Consider the following 20,182-nt stretch of genomic DNA (forward strand, 5'->3'; position numbering starts at 1 on the left):
CGCCCACTTTGTGCCCATTTCCAAGCTTCCCTCGGCCTCTGAGACGTCCGAGATCCTGGTTAGGGAGGTTTTCAGGGTCCACGGGTTGCCCAGTGACATAGTTTCCGACCGTGGCCCTCAGTTCACCTCTGCTGTCTGGAAGTCTTTCTGTTTGGCCATTGGAGCTACAGTCAGTCTCACATCTGGTTTTCACCCCCAATCTAATGGTCAGGCGGAGAGAGCCAACCAGAAGATGGAATCCACGCTACGCTGCCTTGTCTCCTCCAACCCCACCTCCTGGGTCTTTCAGTTGCCTTGGGTTGAGTATGCCCACAATACTCTCCCTACATCTGCCACTGGGATGTCTCCCTTCCAGTGCCTGTATGGCTACCAACCTCCCTTGTTTCCTTCTCAGGAGAAGGATCTCTCAGTGCCCTCTGTTCAGGTCCACATTCGCGTTGCCACCGGACCTGGCATCGGGCCAGAAAGGCCCTCCTTAGAGTTTCTGACCGGTATCAGCTCCAGGCGAATCGTCGCCGGATTCCCGCCCCCACCTATACCATCGGAGATAGGGTCTGGTTGGCCACACGGGATCTTCCTCTGCGGACTGAGTCTAAGAAACTGTCACCGAAGTTCATTGGTCTGTTTGTGGTGGAGAAGGTGATCAATCCTGTGGCGGTTCGACTCAAGTTACCTAGAACGCTCAGAGTCCATCCCACCTTTCATGTCTCCTGCCTCAAGCCTGTTCTCCTCAGTCCTCTGTTACCCCCTCCGCCTCCTCCTCCTCCCCCTCGGATGATCGGAGGTGGTCCTGCCTACACGGTGCGCCGCATTATGGATTCCAGACGGTGGGGCCGGGGTTTCCAGTATCTCGTGGACTGGGAGGGGTATGGTCCTGAAGAGAGGAGTTGGATTCCTCGGCGCCAGATCCTGGATGCTGACCTCCTTTGTGACTTCTACCGCCTCCATCCTGGCGCTCCGGGTAGTCCGCCCGGTGGCGTTCGTCGGAGGGGGGGTACTGTCATGAACCCTGCATCCTGAGTCGGTTCCTGCCTGTGTTGCCATTTTTCTGCTCGGAATCTCCAGTTTCCTGAGGGTTCGTGAACGCTCCCGGCCTGGTTGCCGGGCGACGTTGCTAGGCGGGAGATCTCCTGATTAACCGCACCTGCATCTCATCAGCGGTCTGCACACCTGGTCCTGATCATCACCCTTCTTAAGCCCTGACCTGACATCCATTCCCTGCCGGATCGTTAGCAATGAACAGTATGTTTGTCAGTGTATCAGCCTTGGAGTTTCTAGCGTTAGTTTTGTTGTTTTGCACCTTGTTGGCTTGCCGTGTACTTACCTCCGTTTTGTTTCTATCTGCAGTCAATCTCCCGGAACCTTCACCCAACCCCTGCCTGGTTGTCGGCGGCTGCCGAGCCATTCTTGGATCTACCACTGCACCTCCACCAACTCATCTCCGCCGTCCGCTCTGTCCCCTGGATTATTCTACATCGTTTTTTGAATCTGTTAAATAAATACTCACCTTCGTTTCAACTCACCTTGTCCTGGTCTGCTTCTGGGTTTTGGCTTAGTAAACCGTGACACTGCCTTTCCAGTGTTAAAGGAGAAGGATGTAAAATGACAGAGATTTATTTAACAGAGCAGAGGATTGGAGGACAATAAAAGTTTGAGCAGAGGATGGGAGGACTGAATAAAAGTTTGCATCTTTAGATCACCCTGCACATGTCCTGTCAAGTAGTCTACATGATGAGACATATTCCTCACCAACTGAATTTGGAATGGAAGTCAGATCAAAAGAATGCCAGTATCCCCCTGGGCCAATGGGTGAGTCAAACTGTTGGCCAAGGCTGTTTTTCTAGGTCTATTAGTATTTATTTTTGTGAAGAATCAGTATGGAATCAGAGCAGCCTTCTTCTAAAGGGAAGATAACAATTTTGTCTGTCCCTCCCAACTGCTGCTATTCTATCAAGGAGAATAACGAGTATCAGCAGTATTTACATAAACATGACTAATCAATCAATCAACATAGATTGTTTTATTATCAACCTCGAGATAATATTAAAAAAACTACAGCCTAAAGACACATTTTACCTTCCACAGAAGTGAGTGCTGATCAATGAGATTGGACAATTTCTTTTTTTATTGTCAATAATAAAATATGATGGTCTTTATTTATTCCATTGTAGGGGTGGCATTTTATTTTTGCTGCCTTATTATTTGGCGTGTATCGAACATTGTGTATTGAGGGGTCTGTGGGGATTGGGCACGTGACAGTGACAGCATATTTTATAGGATCTCAAGCAAAACAATATATTTTCGCCTGCTACGTTAGGTTACACTTTACCAGATCTGCGCTGATACATAGAGAGCGGATTGGTCGAACATCACAACTGCTCTGCTCAGGCTTTCTGAATAGGGAAAACTGCCAAATTAAACATTGAGAGCTACCGAAACGCTTGAGACGTGAAGAAACAGCGGTGAACTGGTCATTTTTTGAGTAACGCAAGCATCCTTCCTTCAACGAGTTCACCTGTATTGCGGTTAGTCGCGGACCAAGCATTCAAGACCAGAGTCATCCAGTGGATTCATCTGAGGTACGGGCTCCACCAAAAGGTAAGATATTGTTTTTGTTTTTTTAAGAGTCAGCATGTTGCGTTTTTAGTGTCCATATGGTTGTAGTTTTTATTTTCTTTCTCTGATTATCAAGTCTCATAAAGCGTAACGTTCAACCATCGAATTTGTCTTCTGTGTTAGGCTATACTTAAATTAGCGTAAGATCTGCTGAAACAACGCTTATAGTCATGTGTTTATTTCACTGATCTTAACACGCTCTGTTGATGTACATAGCACAATGCCTTGTTGCGCTCTAGTAGCCTATCGAGAGAGCAGTTAGGAATGGCAACTCCTTTATTTATGATGTAGCAGCCTACACAGTTTTTTACTACCTGGTAGATCAAGTTGTATATCACGACTCTTCTCTATGAGTCCCAATGAAACATAAAAGTTTGTATATTGTTATGTAGGCATGTTACCAGGTATTTATAAGTCTGTAGTAATAACATTTAGAGGTATGGCAGGCTGTAAAATAAAGCCCATATAGCAGGTGTCACACAGCTCCTTATTATGCACATTTAATAGTACTGTCCATGGCCTCTAGTTGATCATGAATACATATTACCTTACTATGATGGCAACTACAGTAGATAAATACATTATTTGATTTCCACATTTCCCTAGAAGGCCCTGTCCAGAAAAAGGATAAAGGCTTCATTTCCAGTTACATGAGCTGATTTCAAAACCAGTTGGCTTTAGGTCAGCAGTGTCAAAGTCATTTTTTTCTAGGGGTCACTCAGCTTACAGGAGGAATGCACATTGGCAAAACATGCCAACAGTAAATAAACCTTTATTCTTGCATACCCATAGTACAGTGGTGGTGTAGAATTAGGCTACTGTATGCACATTAAGCATTGGATGGGTTAACACAATGGTTTCACATCAAAGTGAACTGCAACATGGTGATGCTGAGTAACAAATGAATATCAAGTCATAGTTACTGTGTACACAATGTGCAATCCAATACACTTTTTTCCTTTGGGTAAGGGGAGAAATATTGCAAGTACACTGTAAACTTACTGTACCTAAAACGTAGCAAATGAACTTATTTGTTTAATGTCCATGGTCACTACTGGCTTATTGCCGAAACAACATTTACTGTAAATACACATTTATGGTAAACTTTGATTAGAGTTGATGAAAATCATATAGGGCTACCACTAATAAGATGAGATATGCCATGAACCATATAGACATTCTACTACATTTAACCACTCATATAGTGCATAATGCATAATGGGCCATTTGGAAAGTTAAACACCTCCACAAGTTTGTAATATTCTCCAGAAAAGCACTCATCTAGAAGCTTTACTAATACCTGTTAGTCCTATCTAGTTGTTTTATCTACAGTATACTTCTACTAGTTATCGCAGGGTGCTAGCTATAAGCCCGGTGAACGAAACTCTGACTCTTGTCTGTTGTATCATTGCCAGAGAGATTTTTTCCCATCTCAATGAGAGTTAGACTCAGTGCTGCCCGCTGCGGTGGAGCCGGGGCAAGCAGGCAGACTATTTTATCTCTCTCTCTATCCACAGTTAGTTTGCTTCGTCAGCCTTATGTCTCAGCAGAAATCAGAAACAAATTAGCAGTTGATTCAGAATTGGTTTTTGATTGCTTGTGTAATCCATATGCGCGATAACAAGGAAGGTCTATTAACTAAGGTTTAAAAAAGACTGCACTCTCCAGAAATTCATGGATTGAGATATTTTGAGAGAAATGTGTCTCCCAGCCTTTACATCACCATAGCATTCCCCTGTTGCTTATGGCTGGATAGGCTTGCATTGTCCCCTCCTCTCTATGAAGAGAAACTGACGGCTGCTTGGGTGTTATGTAGTCCAGGGTCCTAAAGCTGTTTGCTGATTGTTTCCTTCTAGACTGACCTTCTGGATGTAATGGGCCTCTATTCTTCACAGGAATAAAACACAGAAAAATACCATTATTTTCTGCTGCAAGTGTGGGAGCCTACTGACGGCTCAATTTTGACGCCGGCCAATGCTGATAGTCTGTTGGCCTAGTTCAGTTTTTGGTTTGTTTATCTAAATTCCCCTTGGTGATGTACCTATGAGGCCATGCCCTGAGTATATCAGGGACAGACTGTTGTCATTGGTGATGTTGTCATTGTTGCTCTTGGTACCATAAGATGTTGTCATGAAGTTCCTTGGCAAACTACAACCCTCCCTCCCTCTAGCAGTTTTCTATGCAATTAAGTAAGTTAAGGTCATCCAGATCTGTTGGCAGATATAACAATACTTTTGGAGCCATCTGAGCATCCCTCATTGGTATCAGCCCAAAATGTTCCTGAAATAAGATATAAATTAAGATTCCATTGCTTTGAAATATCCAGTTTGTCTTTTAAAACACTTTCGCTGGCACCCATGTAGCCTTCTTTCTATGTTCTGAAACATGCCTGTGTTAATTATTCTATGTAAAATGAAAATGAGAGTGAACTCAAGATTAACCATAAAACATTGCGACCTACTCAACAATCTCAGAATCTACACTCTGTGGTGTATATTCAGGAGTCTTGAAGCAGCACTTGCAGTTTAATCAAATCAATCATTTGATTCCCTATTGTTCTACAATTCTAAACTTGGGGAAAGGAAAATTGGAACAATAATCACAATCAAAAGTAGCATTTGTTCGCCCTGATGCTGCAGCCCATGCCAAACATCTCAGTGCTTTCTCTTCTCCCAGAGTGGTTTACTACGAAGCACCTTTTCCCCACTCCTATCGCTCCTTCTTCTATCTGTGGAACAGTTTGTTGCGTTGTGGCCATAGACATATAATCAATGACTGAATATGCATATAATCTATAGAAGGGTTTTGTAACCTCTAAACCTGGCAATCTGACTGTTAAAATCATGGGTACACTAACAATGGCTGCCAGTCTTGACTTGAATGGGAACTGCCATCTATGTATTATATGTCTATGGTTGGTTGCAGCTGTCATTTTGCCCATCGCAAATTTCTAAATGCAATTGCGCAAAATAACATAGTTTGGAAAGCAAATGCTGTCATTACTAAATGTGTCATGTGCTAGGTGTTTTAACATTACAAAATGTTTTATCCCCCAAAAAACATATGATTAATAAAATATTTAATCACAAAAAGCAAATTTCCCTCAAATTTTGTGCACAAATTTGTTTACATCCCTGTTAGTGAGCATTTCCCCTTTGCCAAGATAATCCATCCACTTGACAGGTGTGGCATATCAAGAAGCTGATAAAACTGTAGGATCATTACACAGGTGCACCTTGTGCTGGGGATAATAAAAGGCCTCTCTAAAATGTGTCGTTTTTTTGTCACATAACACAATGCCACAGATGTCTCAAGTTTTGAGGGAGTGTGCAATTGGCATGTTGACTGCAGGAATGTCCACCAGAGCTTTGCCAGAGAATTGAATGTTAATTTCTCTATGTGGTTTCTGATGTCAACGTTGTGAACAGAGTTCCTTCATGGTGGCAGTGGGGTTATGATATGGGCAGGCATAAGCTATGGAAAATGAACACAATTGCATTTTATCAATGGCAATTTGAATGCAAAGAGATACAGTGACGAGATCCTGAGGCCCATTGTCATGCCATTCATCTGCCGCCATCACCTCATGTTTCAGCATGATAATACACAGCCCCATGTCGCAAGGATCTATACACAATTCCTGGAAGCTGAAAATGTCCCAGTTCTTATATTCACCAGACATGTCACTCATTGACCATGATTGGGATGCTCTGGATCGACGCGTACGACAGCGTGTTCCAGTTCCTGCCAATATCCAACAACTTCGCACAGCCATTGAAGAGGAGTGGGACAACATTCCACAGGAGTGGCTTCCGTCTGGCCACTCTACCATAAAGCCCTGATTGGTGGAGTGCTGCAGAGATGGTTGTCCTTCTGGAAAGTTCTCCCATCTCCACAGAGGAACTCTGGAGCTCTGTCAGTGACCATCGGGTTCTTGGTCACCTCCCTGACCAAGGCCCTTCTCCCCCGATTGCTCAGTTTGGCCGGGCGGCCAGCTCTAGGAAGAGTCTTGGTGGTTCCAAACTTCTTCCATTTAAGAATGATGGAGGCCACTGTGTTCTTGGGACCTTCAATGCTGCAGACATTTTTTGATACCCTTCCTCAGATCTGTGCCTCGACACAATCCTGTCTCGGAGCTCCACGGACAATTCCTTCGACCTCATGGCTTGGTTTTTGCTCTGACATGCACTGTCAACTGTGGGACCTTATATAGAAAGGTGTGTGCCTTTCCAAATCATGTCCAATCAATTGAATTTACCACAGGTGGCCTCCAATCTCAAGGATAATCAATAGAAACAGGATGCACCTGAGCTCAATTTCGAGTCTCATAGCAAAGGGTCTGAATACTTATGTAAATAAGGTATTTCTGTTTTTTATTTGTAATACATTTGCAAAAATTTCTAAAAACCTGTTTTCAATTTTTCATTATGGGGTATTGTGTGTAGATTGATGAGGGGAAAAGATTATTTAATCAATTTTAGCATAAGGCTGTAACATAACAAAATGTGGAAAAAGTCAAGGGGTCTGAATACTTTCCGAATGCACTGTATTTTCTCTCAGAGCTTTTCCATCCAACTGTGGAGTGAACACAGAATAATTGTATTGTTGGTCTGAAAATAATATCTGAGGTGAATTAAGTGTCTGGGAATGACATGGTTATCATTCCAGTTTGGTTTTGCATGAAAAATCTGCAAAAATTCCTAAATTAGTCATTTTCAAGTTTCTTTAAAGGGCGAGCCTGCAAATTGGATAACATATTGACCTACTGTAATAAAGTTACACCCAAGTGGATGAGTGGGATTTTGCTAAAATCGTTTTTCTTGTCATGGGTTTTGATCAAATTAATACTGTAATCAGTGAAGAGCTAAAAATAATGGTTTTGAGTTAGAACGGAATTACTCATTTCTGGAGCTACAGTACCTGAAGAGCTGTCACCATAAAAAATATGTTGATTGCCTTATCTTTTGACAGTTCCAAAAAGGGTTGATTGTAAGATAGAGGGGCAGAGCTATATAAAGACATGTCTTTGATGGTTGGAGTGCCAGTAGGCACATCATGAGCATCCTTTCCCCATGACTCCCTCGTCTACAGGATGTATGCACCAACGAGTCTCTGTCTGTCTGTCAGAGTTGTTTCCTGATGGGTTTACTTTACACTGCATGCATAAGTGAGACAGTCAATTTGCGATTCCTTGTTAGAGACTGTGGATATTGTTTTTCTTAGGTTACATAAATCATAAAAGTTTTGCCTTTTGTATTCTATGCAGACATTGAAATTGAGCATGTTTGAAAGGAATCATGATATAAAAAAAAAAAAGAGTGATAAAAAAATATATAAAAAAATTAATCAAACATGCAGGACCTGACTGACTGTCTATCAGTATGTTAAATAGATTATGATGAATAAAAACAAAATAATGTCAGCTGTTAGTTGAACACTCCAACACTCATCTTTCCAGTGGAGCTATGGACTATATTTGTTCTAGCATTTGTATCCAACAGTAGCATCATTTACAAACACATTGACAGGCAATCATTCCCCTAGACATGTAACTGAGCTTCAAACAGGAGGATGGGAATACAAAACAAAAATTAACAAAACCAGTGGCTTTCCTTTAAAGCTGGAGTCCTTCGTTTAAACAGTAACAAAGCGGCCACCCCTCCTCTGTTTTAGTAAAAAGCTGAGGGATGGGCCTGGAGCAATATAACCACTCTCAAATTCATAGACAGACCTACGGATGCAAGGAGTGGCCATGGATGATATCAAAATTATAATTATAGTTTAACCATGTTTAGAGGCTATACCGTGTTTGTTTACATTTATGTTGTTTACAAACATTGGAGTTAAAAAAAGCTTGATGGGGTATGACAGTTGAACTAAGCTCATGCAGCATTTATAAGTTATATTCTCTAAGAATTAATGGGTATGAATCATTAATTTATAAGTCCAAAAATGGACATAGCAACTAGGGATTCTACCTGCGGTTAATGACCTTTCTATTGATCCCTTTAGAGTGTCTCCTGCTGGTGCTGAGGGGGGATTGATGGCTTTTCTACACAGTGGGAAATCCATTGTTTCCCTGCACTCCACTGACAGAAATTTACCTGTAATGGCCAATTTACACCACTCCTGTAGCACATAGGTTTAATTCCATGGCAAATGGGCTTGTCCATTGTGATGGACACATCCATCTGTCCTTAGTAACAGCGCTGGTATATCTCTATGGCTGCAAGGACCACTGCCAATGGCCACAGGTAAATGGCTGATTGTGACTTTTTAAAGAGGAAGGTGGCTTCATGTGTGGTTTAACCAATGACTATGATGTAATGGTAATGTAGGGTAGGTTTGGGGTTATCCTCAGGTGTTACACTCCTGTTATGGAAATCGATAAAACATGAGAGTCGATTTTACTCAGCATTTGCATGGGTGCAAAGTTCATCTGAGAGATGATGGAACATCTCAGGTGTTACTATTTGCATGCTTTCAACACAGCATACAACAATAACATCACATTAGCATACAATTGATTCAGATGCTGAATGCACTCCATGTAAAAGGTTGTATATAATTTTAGTTATGTTCTCAGTGTTACCCACACAGTTAACAGTGATACTGTATTTATTGACTGTGTATTGAATCTGTCTTTTTTTGTAAATGTTAATACAAAGTCAATTTTAAAATGGAGTTCACAGGAGGTTGGTGGCACCTTAATTGGTGAGGACGGCTCGTGGTAATGGCTGGAGTTGAATGAGTGGAATGGTATCAAATACATCAAACACATGGTTTCCATGTGTTTGATGCCATTCCATTCGCTCTGTTCCAGCCATGATTATGAGCCGTCCTCCCCTCAGCAGCCTCTAGTCAGTAATAAAATGTAATACTGTGCAATATTCAGAAGATCTATAAACCACACAATTTATCTGAAATAGAGATGTGATAAACATATAAATAATCATAAATTCAAACATGCATGAATGCAGAAAGATGTATGAGAACATAAATACTCAGTAGTAGCAAGCTGATTTATCCTCGTTATGTATGTAAAATGAGTCCCTATAGTCGCTGTAATGGTATGTGGAAACACAGGCTTAATTTATTCAAATACATCTAAGGATTCTATAATTGGTTCTCATAATATTCTTGCATAGTGGTTTCATATTCTGAGATCATATACTGTAGCAAATATAGAGACACATTTATCAAGCCCACTCTATTTCTTTATTTTTTCAGAATACCGATTGGGTGCAGTGTATACAGTAAAGTATATTGCTCCAGCATCAACTAAAAGATGGTTGAAGTCTTTCTTATGTTATAAAGGGTTTCCTTTATTTTCCTTTATCATAAATGCCATTTTAGCTGCTTGCTCAATGTCCTTGAATAACTGTCAGTCTTTTACTACTGTGGACCTGACCATTGACTTCCTTGCACTCTGATTCGACAACGGTTCCCTAATTGTGGTCCTTTTCTCAATCCCTCCCTTCCTCTGTTTTCCCCAACACTCTCCAGTTCATCTTGATGGAAACTATTTCACTGTGCTCTAAGTGCAAGGTCACTGCCCATGTTTTGCATTCCAATGGAAACATTTTCTTATGGCCAGACAGTAATTTACTGCATCTGTTATGACCGCGAGAGGCACAGTAAGACATACTGACTGCCGCTCTCTGCCTTCGAGAAGAGTGGAAACTGTTCAGTATTCCAGGGAGCTGCTTGTTAAGATATGCCTTATCACACAATGGCTCAGATTATTGCTAGACAGAAGCTCCAGACCAAATTCTTCATTCCTCCTCTCTCAGAATAGTTTAGCAAACAGTGTTTTTGATTCGTTTGCATGGGTAATGCATGCTTGCCAGCTGTTTTATAGATTCTCTGAGACAAGCCTGAGATATGCTGTGTGGAAGCACGCTGTTTGTTTTGCCCACAGATTTGTTTTTGATTGCCTCACCATTACATTTCATAGCAACATGGAATACATTATCCATCCGGTAACCACATGCACCATGACAGAGACAGAGTAGGTTATGAAAATTATTTTGAAATGTTATTACATTTTTGTCATGTCCTCTCCGCCGTTATATAAAACACTTTGTCAATGTGTCCCCCTGATGTTGGTGTGAGATTGATCAATTCTCTGTGTTTACTGTTTACTGTGTGTCTAGAATATGAAATTGCCTACTGTAAATGTTGTTGGAACATCAGATCAACTTGTTTGCCAACAGACAGTAACCCCTGAACGGTCGCAGTGAGGTGCTGACAAGAGGAGACTCAGCAGTGGTCCGATGAAGCAGACAGGAGACAACAAGACATTTGCTAGTACAGACTGAGACATTTTCCGGGATTTATCTGAAAGCATTGAGACGTTTACCACATCAGTCATTGGCTTCATCAATAAGTGCATAGATGACGTCATTCCCACAGTGACTATACGAACGTATCCAAAGCAAAAATCAGGAAATATCCGCCCTGGGCTAAAGGCTAGAGCTACTGCTTAAAAGGAACGGATACGGGCATGGACGCATACATGAAAGCCCGCTACGACCTCCGAAGAGAAATCAACCATGCAAAATGTCAATACAGGAGGAAGTGGAATCCTATTACATCTGCTACGACGCTCGTCGTATGTGGAAGGGCTTGCAGACGTAAACAGTTTACAAAGGGAAACCCAGCCGCAAGTGGCCCAGTGATGCAGAACTGCCAAACTATCTAAATGCCTTTTATGCTTGCTTTGAGGAATACAACACCGGGTCTTGCGTGAAAGCCCTTGTTGTTCCGGATGACTGTGTGATCTTGCTCTCTGAGGCCGATGTGAGTAAAACCTTTAAACAGGTTAAAACTCACAAGGCCACCGGGCCAGACGGAAAACCAGGGCACGTTCTCAAAGCATGCGCAGACCAGCTGGCAAGTGTCTTCACAGATAGATTTTCAATCTATCCTTGTACCAGTCTGTTATCCCAACATGTTTCAAGCAGACCACCAAATACACTATACACACCTTCGCAAAGTATTCAGACCCCTTGACTTTTTCCACATTTTGTTACGTTACAGACTTATTCTTAAATTGATTTAATAGTTTTTTCCCCCTCATCAATCTACACACAATACCCCATAATGACATAGCAAAAACAGGTTTTTAGACATTTTTGCTAATTTATTTAAAATAAAAAATGGAAATATCACATTTACATAAGTATTCAGACCCTTTACTCAGTACTATGTTGAAGCACCTTAGGCAGCGATTACAGCATCAAGTCTTCTTGAGTATGACGCTACAAGCTTGGCACACCTTGGTTTCTTGCATGTTAACATCAGAAGCCTCCTCCCCAAGTTTGAGTTATTCACTGCGTTAGCACACTCTGCCAACCCTGATGTTCTAGCAGTGTCTGAATCCTGGCTTAGGAAGGCCACCAAAAATGCAGAAATGTCCATCCCCAACTACAACATTTTCCGTCTAGATAGAACTGCCAAAGGGGGCAGGGTTGCAATCTACTGTAGAGATAGCCTGCAGAGCTCTATCATGCTATCCAGGTCTGTGCCCAAACAGACTTCTACTTCTAAAAATCCACAGAAATAAGTCTCTCACTGTTGCCGCTTGCTACAGACCCCCCTCAGCCCCCAGTTGTGTCCTGGACACAATATGTGAATTGCTTGCCCCCCATCTATCCTCAGAGTTCGTACTGCTTGGTGAACTATACTGGGATATGCTTAACACCCTGGCCGTTCTACAATCTAAACTAGATGCCCTCAATCTCACACAAATTATCAAGGAACCTACCAGGTACAACCCTAAATCCGTAAACATGGGCACCCTCATAGATATCATCCTGACTAATTTACCCTCTAAATACACCTCCGCTGTCTTCAACCAGGATCTTAGCGATCACTGCCTCATTGCCTGCATCCGTAATTGGTCCGCGGTCAAACGACCACACCTCATCACTGTCAAACGCTCCCTAAAACACTTCAGCGAGCAGGCCTTTCTAATTGACCTGGCCCGGGTATCCTGGATGGATATTGACCTCATTCCGTCAGTAGAGGATGCCTGGATGTTCTTCAAAAGTGCTTTCCTCTCCATCTTAAATAAGCATGCCCCATTCAAAAAAATCAGAACTAAGAACAGATATAGCCCCTGGTTCACCCCAGACTTGACTGCCCTTGACCAGCACAAAAACATCCTGTGGCATACTGCATTAGCATCGAACAGCCCACCCGTAGTATGCGCTCCAGCAGGTATATCTCACTGGTCATCCCCAAAGCCAACACCTCCTTTGGCCGCCATTCCTTCCAGTTCTCTGCTGCAAATGACTGGAACGAACTACAAAAATCTCTGAAGCTTAAGCATCAGTTGTCAGAGCAGCTTACCAATCACTGTACCTGTACACAGCCCATCTGTAATTAGTCAACCCATTACATTGTTATTTATTTTGCTCATTTGCACCCCAGTATCTCTATTTGCACATCATCTTCTGCACATCTATCACTCCAGTGTTAATACTAAATTGTAATTATTTTGCACTATGGCCTATTTATTGCCTTACTTCCATAACTTATATACATTTGCACACACTGTATATAGATTTTCTATTTTCTATTGTGTTATTGACTGTACGTTTTTGTTTATTCCATATGTAACTCTGTGTTGTTGTTGTTTTTATCGCACTGCTTTGCTTTATCTTGGCCAGGTTGCAGTTGTAAATGAGAACTTGTTCTCAACTGGCTTACCTGGTTAAATAAAGGTGAAATAAAAAATAAAATATTTGGGGAGTTTCTCCCATTCTTCTCTGCAGATCCTCTCAAGCTCTGTCAGGTTGGATGGGGAGCGTTGCTGCACAGTTATTTTCAGGTCTCTCCATGTTTGATCGGGTTCAGGTCTGGGCTCTGGCTGGGCCACTCATGGACATTCAGAGACTTGTCCCTAAACCACTCCTGCATTGTCTTGGCTGTGTGCTTAGGGTCGTTGTCCTGTTGGAAGGTGAACCTTTGCCCCAGTCTGAGGTCCTGAGCGCTCTGGAGCAGGTTTTCATCAAGGATCTCACAGGAAAACAGCTGAGGACAGACGATATTTTCGTGCTACGTGCTTCAGCACTCGACGGTCCCGTTCTGTAAGCTTGTGTGGTCTACCACTTCTCAGCTGAGCTGTTGTTGCTCCTAGACTTTTCCACTTCACAATATCAGCACTTACAGTTGACCGGGGCAGCTCTAGCAGGACAGAAATTTGACGAACTGACTTGTTGGAAAGGTGGCATTCTATGACTTTGCCACTTTGAAAGTTACTGAGCTCTTCAGTAAGGCCGTTCTACTGCCAATGTTTGTCTATGGAGATTGGATGGATTTGTGCTCAATTTTATACACCTGTCAGCAACAGGTGTGGCTGAAATAGCAGAATCCACTAATTTGAAGGGGTGTCCACATACTTTTGTATATATAGAGTATCTACCTCAAATACCTAATACCCCTACTCATTGATTTGGTACAGGTACTTCCTGTATATAGCTTAATTCTTGTGTATTTTATTAACCTTGTGTTACTATTTTTCTTTGTATTATAATTTTTGTAGTCTGCATCATTGGAAAGGGCTCTTAAGTAAGCATTTCATGGTAAAGTCTACACTGTTGTATTTTGCTCATTTGACAAATACAATTTGATTTGAGAGTCATTGTTTTGAGGAGTTGGGGGGACAGCGGGGTCAGCGGTGTAACATGAAGAGCAATGATTCATCAATTTAATAGCTTAAGCCTGGAGCCACTGGGGAGCACATCTAACCTGCTGAGAGTTGATTCCACACAGGGCTCAGTCTGGGCACGACGATGACACTCCCGAGGCCACTGCTTTCTTTCTTCCCCTCTCTCCTTGTTCTAGTTGTGTTCTACGAGGTAGCTGCGTTTTAATGGAGAATTATTTCAACCCCCTTTCTTTGCAGCCTCTCTTCCTGTGCACAGCAGTGCAGCATTCTCTAAATGTCCAGATATGAATACATGGAGGCTCTAGAAAGTAGATATTTCCTGATAGTGTGTCCTGGAGCTTTTCTCCATTTGCCTTTTCTATTCTCTCAGGAATCAGATTTGGTTCTGAAGAGTTGTGTAGGTGCAACACTACAGAAGTATGGTTGTGTGCTCAAGAGATGGCAAGGGCGGTCGCATACAACTATCTATATTTAATGCATACTGCTTACATGGGGGATGACAAATGTGTTTGATATTATGATAATGACATTCCATTTATTTTTCATAGATGTCCCTGAGTGATCATATTTTCTCCCCATTAAAATGTGCATAGAAATTAGGAAATTCTGAAAGAGGGGTATGCGTGCAGGGTCACTGAAGGTGAATTACAACATTACAAACAGTAGGAGCATGGTGCTTTTCGCTGGTGAGGAGGAAGCCAACACCCTATACCGCTGTTCTTGCTTCAGCACGTTCGCTCTACCAAAGTAAGGCAGGGCTCAATACATTAGTGATCTGTCCTGTTAAGAGTGTATGTTTGGGAGTCCTGTTTTATTGGCGGAGGAAACACCGTCCAGCTGGCAACCGAAGTCAGCTTGCAGGTGCCCAGCCCGCCACAATGAGTCTCTAGAGCGCGATGGGACAAGGAAATCCCGGCCGGCCAAACCCTCCCCTAACCCTGACGACGCTGGGCCAATTGTGCCCCGCCTCATGGGTCTCCCGGTCACGGCCGGCTGTGACACAGCCTGGAATCAAACACGGGTCTGTAGTGACGCCTCAAGCACTGCAATGCAGTGCCGTAGACTGCTGCGCCACTCGGGAGGCTCTGATGTCATGGTCTTTAACTACTTGTACAAATGACCAGTTAAGTGCTCTGTGATGGATCAGGAGATTTACTCATCTGGATAGACTAGCCTTGTGTTTACATCTAGGAGAAAGGAGACAAGGTATTGGAAGACAGACGGTAACTCTGAGGGCAGGGTTGGGAAGATTACTTTCTAAAGATAATCCGTTACAGTTACTAATTACCTGTCCAAAATTGTAATCAGTAACGTAACGTTTGGATTTCCCAAACTCAGTAACATCATCTGATTACTTTCAGTTACTTTTAGATTACTTTCCCCTTAAAGGTCCACCTCAGAGTCATAAACCCTGTCTATTTCTACATTTTCTCTTCTTAAAATGGGATGTTAAACCTAACTCTCACTTTATCTCTAACCTTAACCACACTGCTAACCTTAGCCTAACCCTAACCTTAAAGATGCACTATGCAAATCAAATCACATTTTATTGGTCACATACACGTGTTTAGCAGATGTTATTGCGGGTGTAGTGAAATGCTTGTGCTTCTAGCTCCGAGAGTGCAGTAATATCTAACAAGTAATATCTAACAATTTCACAACATATACCCAATACACACACATCTAAGTAAGGAAATAATTAAGAATATATACATATATGGACAAGCAATGTTAGAGCGGCATGGACTAAGATACAGTAGAGTAGTATAGAATACAGTATATAGATATGAGATGAGTAACGCAAGATATGTAAACATTATTAAAGTGGCTAGTGTTCCATTTCTTTAAAGTAGCAGGTGATTTTTAGTCTATGTCTATAGGCAGCAGCCTTTAATGTGCTAGTGATGGCTGTTTAACAGTCTGATGGCCTTGAGATAGAAGCTGTTTTTCAGTCTCTCGGTCCCAGCTTTGATGCACCTGTACTGACCTCGTCTTCTGGATGATAGCGGGGTGAACAGGCAGTGGCTCAGGTGGTTGATGTCCTTGATGATCTTTTTGGCCTTCCTGTGACATTGGGTGCTGTAGGTGTCCTGGAGGGTGGGTCGTTTTCCCCCGGTAGTGCGTTGTGCAGACCGCACCACCCTCTGGAGAGCCTTGCGGTTGCGGACGGTGCAGTTGCCGTACCAGGCGGTGATACAGCCCGTCAGGATGCTCTCAATTGTGCATCTGTAAAAGTTTGAGGGTTTTAGGTGCCAAGCCAAATGTCTTTAGCCTCCTGAGGTTGAAGAGGCTCTGTTGCACCTTCTTCACCACACTGTCTGTGTGGGTGGTCCATTTCAGTTTGTCAGTGATGTGTACGCCAAGGAACTTGAAGCTTTCCACCTTCTCCACTGCGGTCCCGTCGATGTGGATAGGGGGGTGCACCCTCTGCTGTTTCCTGAAGTCCACGATCATCTCCTTTGTTTTGATGACGTTGAGTGAGAGGTTATGCAGAAATCGCTCCGCCATTTCCTGGTTGCTAAAATTCTAATAGTTTGCCCAATTTCACTTTATGTGACAAAACAAGTATAGTGTAAATAATCATTGTATCATCTAAACAGCTGTGAAATATATTTTCCATAGATAAGAATATTGTATTTTCAGCTGTTTGAAGATGGTGTACAAAACCGAAAGTAAAAGATCCAAAAACTAAACTAAAAACGGGAAGCATAGAAATAGCGCACATAGAACAGATCTACTGCTTCTTTGACTTGCTTTCAATGAGAATGACAGATCTATAACTCACATTTCTATGTGGATTTTGACGGGTCGCCCAAAAAGTTACAAATTGCAGCTTTCAATTAAGACCAAAAAGCTAATTTCTGTTTTCATGAATTTGTCAATATAGCCAATTTTGACTTTGTGGCTGTTTTTTTTAAATCTAGTGGAAACCCAAGTGTAGGTTACAGAGAAAAGCTGTTTGGTTCTCAGACGCCTCCCGAATAGGAAGAACTTTGCAGCAGGTGTTTCTGATTAATATACATTGCCTTGCTGGTGGGTGATAACATTTAAATAAAATCCAGCCCTGAAACTAAACAGGCTGAAAATAATTTGCACGTCATCTCATAGGAAAAGACACCTAAGACTCACGGAAACATCCGAAGTCTCACATTCGGATTTGGCACTTCAAGCCCAAATATATCATACTTTGACTAAAACAATGACTTATTGACTTACATCGTTGTGCAACATCATGGGTAAACTCTGGCCATCGTCTTTCAGCTCGAAAAAATTGATTCTACAGGTGTGGGCGTTTAAGAGGCATTAAAAAAATACAAAAAGGATCCATCAAACACATTTGGTGTGTCATCATAGTGGTCTATGACTTGTGGTCAGACTCGCTCAGGTGGAACAAACTTAAACTTGCAAATTTTTTCAATGCTGCATTTAATGTCTTTGAGAAAGCATAAAGGTGTCATAATGTATTTTCACAGGTAGGGTGTCCAATCAAAAACGCATATTTTGACCAATGATAGATAATCGTCTAAGAAAACCAATTGTCCAAACCTCTTGTCTCTATCATAAACCGTTCAAAAGTAATTGGAGTTTTTATACTTGTAGGATGGCCAGAATTAGGGGGACTAAATCAATGGAGGCCAGAGAAAAAAGGGGTCAAAAATCTGGAATATTGCATCGCATCAGCTAGGCTGGATTCTGTGCGAGAATTAAAGCTACTGGCTACCTGACAGGCTCACTTTCCCGTTGAACTCGTCATCTTTCATCTCGAATATATAGCGGTAAGATGGCTATCGATTTTGAGACATTACATGTACTATTTTCATATTTTAATATACACTTTTCATATGAATTCAAAATTCCTTTTCTTTTTAGAAGATTTCTCACAATAACAAGCGTATCTCTGTGAAATGTCAACGTAGCACCGAGCGTATACCAATATTTTTATTTTCAAAGCCTTTTACCTTTAAATCAGCTAGTGTCATGCTAATTTGGGGCGGCAGGTAGCTTAGTGGTTAAGAGCGTTGTGCCAGTAACCGAAAGGTCGCTGGTTCTAATCCCTGAGCCGACTAGGTGAAAAATCTGTCGATGTGCCCTTGAGCAAGGCACTTAACCCTAATTGCTCCTGTAAGTCGCTCTGGATAAGAGCGTCTGCTAAATGACATAAAATAAAATAAATAAATAAATAATTTAGCTTTTTGCGACCCGTGGAAGCAACTTTGAAGACGACGACCACAAAATGTTAAATCCTCAAAAGTTGTTATGAGAAGCCCTGCACCTCTGTCAACAGATTTATTAGTTTACGAAATCTGACTTTTTTGATATAATGTTAATGATATTTTAGAGAAAGACCCCACTGAACAATTTCGAACATGAAAAATCATATTTGTCTTGGTAAAATGTATTTTCTAACATAAGGAAGTGAAATTTCATCACCAAAGCACACTTTCACCCACTCTGGGCAGAGTGGGTGGACAACCTATTACATGTAAATGATTACATGTAATCATTTATTCCCCAACCCTGCTGAAAGGTCAGGAAGGAAGGATGAGCCCAGTATAAGAGTCATTATCCGCTCTAGGGCCCAGTGGGCATCTTGGCAGTGCCACCTCCACCATTACTCAGGCAGTGTGCATGGGGACCCTGGCTGGCACTGCCACCTCTGTCATTATCTAGACTACAGATGGACTCACCACCACCCTATCACTAGCCACTTAATGGCCAGGGAGACGTAGAGAGCTGATGGTTGGTTTCTTGGGTTGCTTCCCTGCTACAAGGATATTTTCCAAGTCAACAGCACTGTTTTGTATCAGTGTAAGCACTTACAGCGAATTAAGGGCCCAGCAAGGCCTGACTCTGTGCTTTCTTTGGTCTAATTCATGGACAGAAGAGTGATTATTGGACAGTCAAGTCAGTCAGCAAATTGAACGTTTTGAAAGTAAGATCTCAGTGACGTAAATTTAATTGTCTCTGAATGTCACAGTTGTGTAAGCGTGGCCTATGGGTTGGAGTGGAATTAGGAAGTGAATACTGCAGAGTACAGCCAAGGTCCAGACGCTCCTGTGAAGCTCGCCTTCAGCATCATGACGTCAGGAGGAAGAGGGAAGGTTAGCTAGGGCTCTCTGCAATGCTACAGGCCTGCAAGGGTCATGAGTCATTGTTGTGATGAACAGTCTGCTTTCCGCTCCATCAAATGTCAATCACATCTCAGCTTGTTGCTGTTTCCCCTAGCATTCTGCTTCCTGGAGTGACATTGGTCGTCATGTAACGATGTGTCACTCAGAGGTTTGAAATTCACAGTTTGAGCTGATATTTGATTAACACACAAGTACTGCACATAGGGGGATTTCCGACCCGAGTTAAGCATGCGTAAATGGAACATAATTCCTTTTTTATGCACTTTTTGATCTATGCGTATTCTGACTTTGAACTTAATCATGAGAATAGAATGCTATTCACCCGCTATTCGTTTGGGGTGGAGATCGAATAAATGAAGGTGTGGCGGAGGTGTGTCTACAGATACGCCATTGTCGTGATGTGACTTTCATTATTGTGATGACTGTTATTTATAGAATAATTACCTACTATGTTTAATTGTTACTAGATTAAATTAATCATGTAACAATTAACTCATTAGGAATTTGGGGCACCACAGGAAAAGTTGTTTAACGAGTTACCGTTTCCCGAATTAACTCCAAAGATATCTAGATATCTCTTATCATTTAACAGTAATTTATTAATCATTTACCTCATATCAGTCTCATTCTGAAAGTAGTAGGCTCTTTAAGTCTGCACGAACCCGGGTCTTGCTGATCATTCCGTACCACAGAAATTGATTTGATTATTTATTTACTAACTAATGAAAAATGATAACACAAACATGTACATGGTATA

At 42.0% G+C, this 20,182-nt stretch overlaps 1 protein-coding gene across 1 annotated transcript in view; it reads left to right on the forward strand.

Annotated features, from left to right (window-relative positions):
- The first annotated feature begins 2,259 nt into the window (after positions 1 to 2,259).
- The window catches only part of LOC121577746 (rap1 GTPase-activating protein 1), a 202,286-nt gene continuing 184,363 nt past the window's right edge, over positions 2,260 to 20,182 (forward strand). Inside the window, exon 1 of the mRNA XM_041891599.2 lies at positions 2,260 to 2,598. The gene's annotated coding sequence lies outside the window, so the exon portion shown is untranslated. The remainder of the gene's footprint in view (positions 2,599 to 20,182) is intronic.

The sequence above is a fragment of the Coregonus clupeaformis genome, chromosome 12 (genome assembly GCF_020615455.1).
Source record: "Coregonus clupeaformis isolate EN_2021a chromosome 12, ASM2061545v1, whole genome shotgun sequence".
Taxonomy (NCBI): domain Eukaryota; kingdom Metazoa; phylum Chordata; class Actinopteri; order Salmoniformes; family Salmonidae; genus Coregonus; species Coregonus clupeaformis.